This window comes from Marmota marmota, unplaced genomic scaffold, assembly GCF_001458135.2.
Source record: "Marmota marmota marmota unplaced genomic scaffold, marMar, whole genome shotgun sequence".
NCBI classification, from domain to species: Eukaryota; Metazoa; Chordata; class Mammalia; order Rodentia; family Sciuridae; genus Marmota; species Marmota marmota.
This window is the reverse complement of record NW_026000174.1, coordinates 21,501,127-21,507,126: the sequence shown is the minus strand read 5'-3', so window position 1 is coordinate 21,507,126 and position 6,000 is coordinate 21,501,127. Positions and strand designations below refer to the sequence as shown.

At 38.3% G+C, this 6,000-nt stretch overlaps 1 pseudogene; it reads left to right on the top strand.

The window, feature by feature from the left end:
* The first annotated feature begins 2,801 nt into the window (after positions 1–2,801).
* Positions 2,802–3,766, top strand: LOC107157925 (annotated as a pseudogene).
* Positions 3,767–6,000: the final 2,234 nt, after the last annotated feature.

Sequence of the window (6,000 nt, the reverse complement as noted above, 5' to 3'; positions counted from 1 at the left end):
GTCCTAACAATCTACACTTAAGACATTTCGTGTCTTCAGCTGATTGGTCCCTGGCTTCTTATATCCCACACTGTATTTCTTCAGGGTTTCAAAGCCTCACAAAAAGGTCAGTAGGCTTCCATGATATCATGAAATACCTTCTACTTAAGTGGCCAGTCTTCCTTCCTATACCTTTCTTCTCTACCTACTGGCTCTTCTTTTATGGTTTAGACTTGGAATCTCTCCTCTAAAGCTCATGTTGAAAGCCTGGTCCCCAAGGCAGCAAGATTCAGAGGTGTGGCTTTTAGGCAGTGATCAAATCGTGGGGCTCTGACCTCATCAGTAGATTAGTCCATTTGGTGGATTAATTCTTGATAGCTCAATAGACCACTGGAGGTGAGACCTCATTAGAGGAAGCAGGTCTCTGAGGGGTGTACCCTGGAAAGATTTATCTTCTCCTCAGCCCCTTCCTCTCTTTCTGCATCCTGGCTGCCAAGAGCTGAGCTGCTTTTCTCTATCATGTCCTTCTGCCAAGATGTTTCTGCCTTAAAGGTGGCAAATCATGGACTGAATCCTCTGAAATTGTGAGCCAAGATAACTCTTTCCTCCTCTAAGTTGTTCTTGTCAGTTATTTTGGTCACAGTGATGGAAAGTTAACTCACCTTCTCTCCATGATAACCTGTGATGATGATTATTTGCCTTTGTCTTCCATTCAGAATTAATTTTTCCTCATTTAAATTTCTAAAACAGTTATTATCACTCTGGTTTCCCTTAAATGCCAGCCTGAGAAGTGGACATTTAACTCTACCCATCAGGGGAGACCTGAAGTTTCCAGGAAGGAGAGTGAGATTATTTTGATGGGGCTATGAGGTACGGATTGTAGGAGAAGGTACAAAACATAGAAAGTCAGTTGGGGCTTCCTTAAAAGATGGGAGGAAGGGAAGGGAAAGGGAAGGAGACAGGGAGATTGGGCTTGACTTGCTGAGGCCCTGTGGGTGAAGAGAAGGCTGGGGACAGGAAGAGTTGATCTGGATGATAGGAAGAATGGAGAGCTTTATTGAGAAAGGCACTCTGGTTTTTCTTTTATGCATGCTGGGGATCAAACCTCATGCATGCTAGGATAATGCTCTACCATCTTCAACCCCCAGAGGGGGGCTCTGGAAGAGCAGTAGATTGGGAGAATAATGGTGAGCTCAGTGTGGGAATGACTGGTTCAAAAATGACTCAGGCATTATGTTTGCCTCCTAAGTGCCCATTCACTGCCATTCCATCCTCCCTTCAGCCTGACCCCTGTTTAAATGCAGCAGAGACCCTGAAGCCTGCATATTTTTTAAAGCAACAAATCAGAAATACTCATATTAGAACCAGAAAGCCTGTTTAGGGTTATTTGGCTGCTTCCAGTCAGGCAGATAGGAAACCTGCCTGAGGGAGAGGGAGAGACTCATCTTGGAGGTCATGGCAAAGACAGGACTGGCTCTCAACTCAGTAGAATTTCCAAGCACACAAAAGCCCTCAAACATCTATAGAATCTGGTATTACAAGTAAGCTCTTTTTATTATGCCTTTGATTTCTTTCAGGTATTATGTTCCTCAAAGCTAGAGTGTGGGTTTTCCAAATTTTAATATTTATTTCTCCATGCATTCAATAAATATTGGCTTAGCCTCTATTTATGTCATCTACTACCTGGTCTAGGCATTGTGAATGCAGCAAGGATTAGAAGGAAGTTCTCATCCTCCTAGAGCTTACTTCATTCTAGAAGGAGGATTTAGATACTAACATAAAAACCCAAATAAATATGTTTTATTTCAGTTGCTGGTGAGTGTTATGGTGAAAAAATAAACCAGGGAGATGAGAATTAAGAGCAGCTATTGCATACAGTGTGGTCATGGAAGGCCTCACTATTCAGTTTATGGCACAAGTTTATATGTAAGTGTACAGAGGCCCTCTGCGGTAGATGCTAAATCAGTGTTCATTGAGTAGGTAATGATTAATGAGCTTCCTAATATATGGGGGGGGGGCTGTGGAGAGGGGAAGGAAGAGAGAGAAGGAAAGAGAGGGATTAAACCACAGGATCAGAATGATCTTAATGATTTTCTGTAGCTCTAAAAGTCACCTCACCTTATGACATAATTATTGATAGGCTATAGAGAACAGACCTCTAAACTTTCTCACTGAGGCAAATTTCAATATTATTAGCCAAGTCCAGACTGACTAAAAATCAATATCCTTAAAGCCATTTTACTTATGTTCACCTAAGAAAAATGCATCTTCAATTCAACTCCTTTTGAACATTTTTATATCTGGGTATATTATTTTTATTTTTCATGTTTAATAAGATAATATAAATGCCTTTGAACTTTGGTATTTATAATAAATATTGACCAAAAAAGTGTTCAAAATTGGGATTATCATTAATTTTATTTTTTCTGCATTTATTGCTATTTGTATAATTTTAAATTTTATTTCAAAATGCACATATGATGATAAAATTAAAAAAACACAGATGCATACATTAATGTACTGGACAATGGATTCTAAATAACACAACATTCATACATGCTTTAAGAATAGATTTAATTTTTTGCTACAAAGCAAAAAAGTTGCCAGAGAATATCTGCTATTATTCTGTACATTTTAAATAAGATTTCCAAGCTAAAATTCTTCACTTCTTATGTTAAAGATTCACTGTTATGAGTTTTTGACCATTCTTCAAAACTGCCAACCTGATGTTCTCTCAAAATGTGTGTGTCATTATATCTTCTGACACAAAGAACAGACTTGATTTCTCAACATCTGGACTGTGATGTCAATTTTCATTTACTATGTCTGCAAAAACAATATAGGGCTCTAGCAGTACAATGAGAAGACAAAATCAAAGCTCTGTGGTTGAATTCATCCTCTTGGGCTTTTGTAACTTTCCTGAACTCCAAAAGCAGATCTTTGGGGTTTTCTTGGTTATTTCTCTGGTGACCCTGATGAGAAATGTCATCATCATAGCTGCTATCTTTCTGGACCAGACCCTCTACATCCCCATGTACCTGTTCCTGCAGAATTTGTCTGTGGTGGAAGTGAGATTCAGTTCAGCCATCATGCCTGGAATGCTGGTGGTCCTGACTACTGAGAGAACTATAATTTCTTTTGTGGCCTGTTTTGCACAGATATATTTCATTCTATTTTTTGGTGTGACCAAATGTTTACTGCTGGGGGCAATGGCTTATGACAGATTTGCTGCCATCCTTGGACCTACCCCATGATTATGAACAAAAGGGTGTTTATGAAATTAGCAATGTTCTCATGGGTATCAGGGATCATGGTGGCTACTGTGCAGACCACATGGGTATTCAGTTTTTCCTTTTGTGGCCCCAATGAAATCAATCATCTGTTCTGTGAGACTCCTCCAGTGCTGGAACTTGTATGTGCAGATACCTTCTTGTTTGAAATCTATGCTTTCACAGGCACCATTTTGATTGTTTTGGTTCCTTTCTTGTTGATACTCTTGTCTTATCTTCAAATTTTCTTTGCCATCCTGAAGATGCCATCAACAACTGGGAGACCAAAGGCCTTTTCCACCTGTGCCTCTCATGTCACATCAGTCATGAGAGGCACAGCCAGTATGACTTATTTACAGCCCAAATCCAGCTACTCACCAGCAACCAACAAACTGATGTCATTGGTTTACACGTTGCTCACACCCCTGCTGAATCCACTAATCTACAGCCTGCGAAACCATGAGATGAAAAGGGCTTTGGTGAAGTTATGGCGGAGAGCACACAGTCTGACTTGTTGAGAAGCCATGTGAGATTTTCTCATTCCCCAAGTGAACTCTATTTGAATTTAATAAATGATAAAACAGATTCCATTTCTTGATATTTGTGTGTTCACACTGTTGAATTTGTTGAGTTTGAAAATATATCAAGAGATCCTTCTCTTTTAATACTGTAGTCTTGTCATTTGTTCTTAAAAGATACATAAGTTTCCACAACACATGATACAACAGTCTATTCATGCCTTTCTCTATTATGGGCATCGAGGTTACTATCAGAGTATTGTGATTAAGATGATGCTTTAATAAATATCTAGTTTAATAGGTTTCTATGTATTGATGCTTTTATTTCTGTGTGATGGACTGATAGGATGAGTAGTTTGGTGCTTATATATTTTAATAGCTATTATTTTAGGAGTACTAGGAAATGTAATAGGTTACTTTTCAAAATGATTGTCACTACTTCAGTTTCACTTGAGGGCCTACTGAGCCTCACAGAGCTTCAAGAGACCAACATGGTGATGTGATTTTTATTTCTGGAGTCAAAATTGGTTGCACAAAAGACTAAAAATATGTTTATTTTGCGGGGTTCAAACTATATTTCTCTTGGTGCTTTTATGAATTTTTGTGTAATGTTGTTGATTAGAGAACTACATGGGAAGTTTCCTGAGTTCTCACCTGCCAGTGTTGGTATCATTTTCACTTACATACTGTTTTAGAGACTTTCTTTGTATTACCATTTCAATTGCCCTCAGATATTTTGTTTATAACAAAAAATAATTCTTTTTTGTGTGTCTTATTGTGGGAAACAAATGTAATTGATTAATTGTGGCCCTTGTATTACATCACTAATTTTGTGACATATTCAGAATGCATAATTTCAAGGTTACAAAATTTGCAACATTTCATGCTTGCTTTCTTTTTCAATGTTGCTCTTAGAGAGTAGAGAGGGACCAGTTTATCAACTTTGTTATCAAATCAGCTGTACTGCCCTTAATTTCTGCTTTAGGGATAGCAACAAAGGAGTAAAACACAATTCTTTTTCATGCTCTGACTCAGTTATGGGAAAACCATCTTTATTTACAAGTATTTCTGCCCAAAATTAAAAGTGGAGGTATAACATGAACTGGATTTTCACTAAAAGCAATTTCATCAGAAAGTTGAAACCAGTTTGAGTAATATTTGAATGTTGTATATTCCTTCCATCACAGACTTCAGTAAGCATTATTATCCAATTCGGTTTTTGGATTCTGTCCATTGGTATCCTGAAATTTTCTCATTGCTTTTAAAGACATCAATGAAATGAGTCTATTAAGAAATAAAAAATTTTTTTGAAAGCTAAAAAGCCAAGAACAATGTACAACTTAAAATACACATCTTGGGCTGGGTGTAGCTCAATTGTAGAGCATTTGCCTGGCATGTGTGAGGCCCTGACTTTGATCACTAGCACTGTAAAACAAAAATAAAATGAAAGATACATCTTTACTATAATTTTTAGTTTTTAATTTGTTTATCATAAATCAATTCTGTTAGGAGTGGATTAATGTGAATGTCCCTGGGGAAATAGTCTTGGCCCTTGAGGAATTCCAAGTTTATTGGAAGATCACTCAACTTTGGATCACTGAATTTAAAACTTAGGAATTTCTCTATTCTTGGTAAGAAATGGAATTTGAACTGGCACTCACATACATGATGACATCTGAAACATACTAAAGCGTCAATCTTCTTGCTTTACTTAATTCCCACCATTGCCCAAACTGTGCATTCTGTCCAGTTGAATCCTCCACCTGCTACCTGACTTTGCTCACACCTCCCCCAACTCCTCCCTTCTTTCCCTGTTTACAACATTCATTCACTCTCTGATTTCACAAAACTCCTACTGGGAGAAGTCACATTGGAGTTGAGTCTCATGTGTACAAGGCCTTCAATCCCTGTGGACACATGGAGGGCTGGCACTCCATGTGTGTTCTCTTGAGCTTTCTTCCCTGAAGGACCAGAACTGAATTCTTCAATTCTCTGTAGCTCTTATACAAAATATGAGAAGGTCTGTAGGAAGCATTCCAAGTTCTCTCTGGAGGGATTCTCTGGGGCACATGATTCTATGTCATAGGAGGTTAAAAATCAGTGCAGTGAATCACTGAATTGCATATATGGACAAGTGTGTCTTTTGATCAGTGGTGAGAGTGCTGTTAAAGTAGCAGGCAACTGAGAGTCAGAGTCAATGGGTAAGGCAGTGCAGCTCCTTCTTGTGTGCCTGT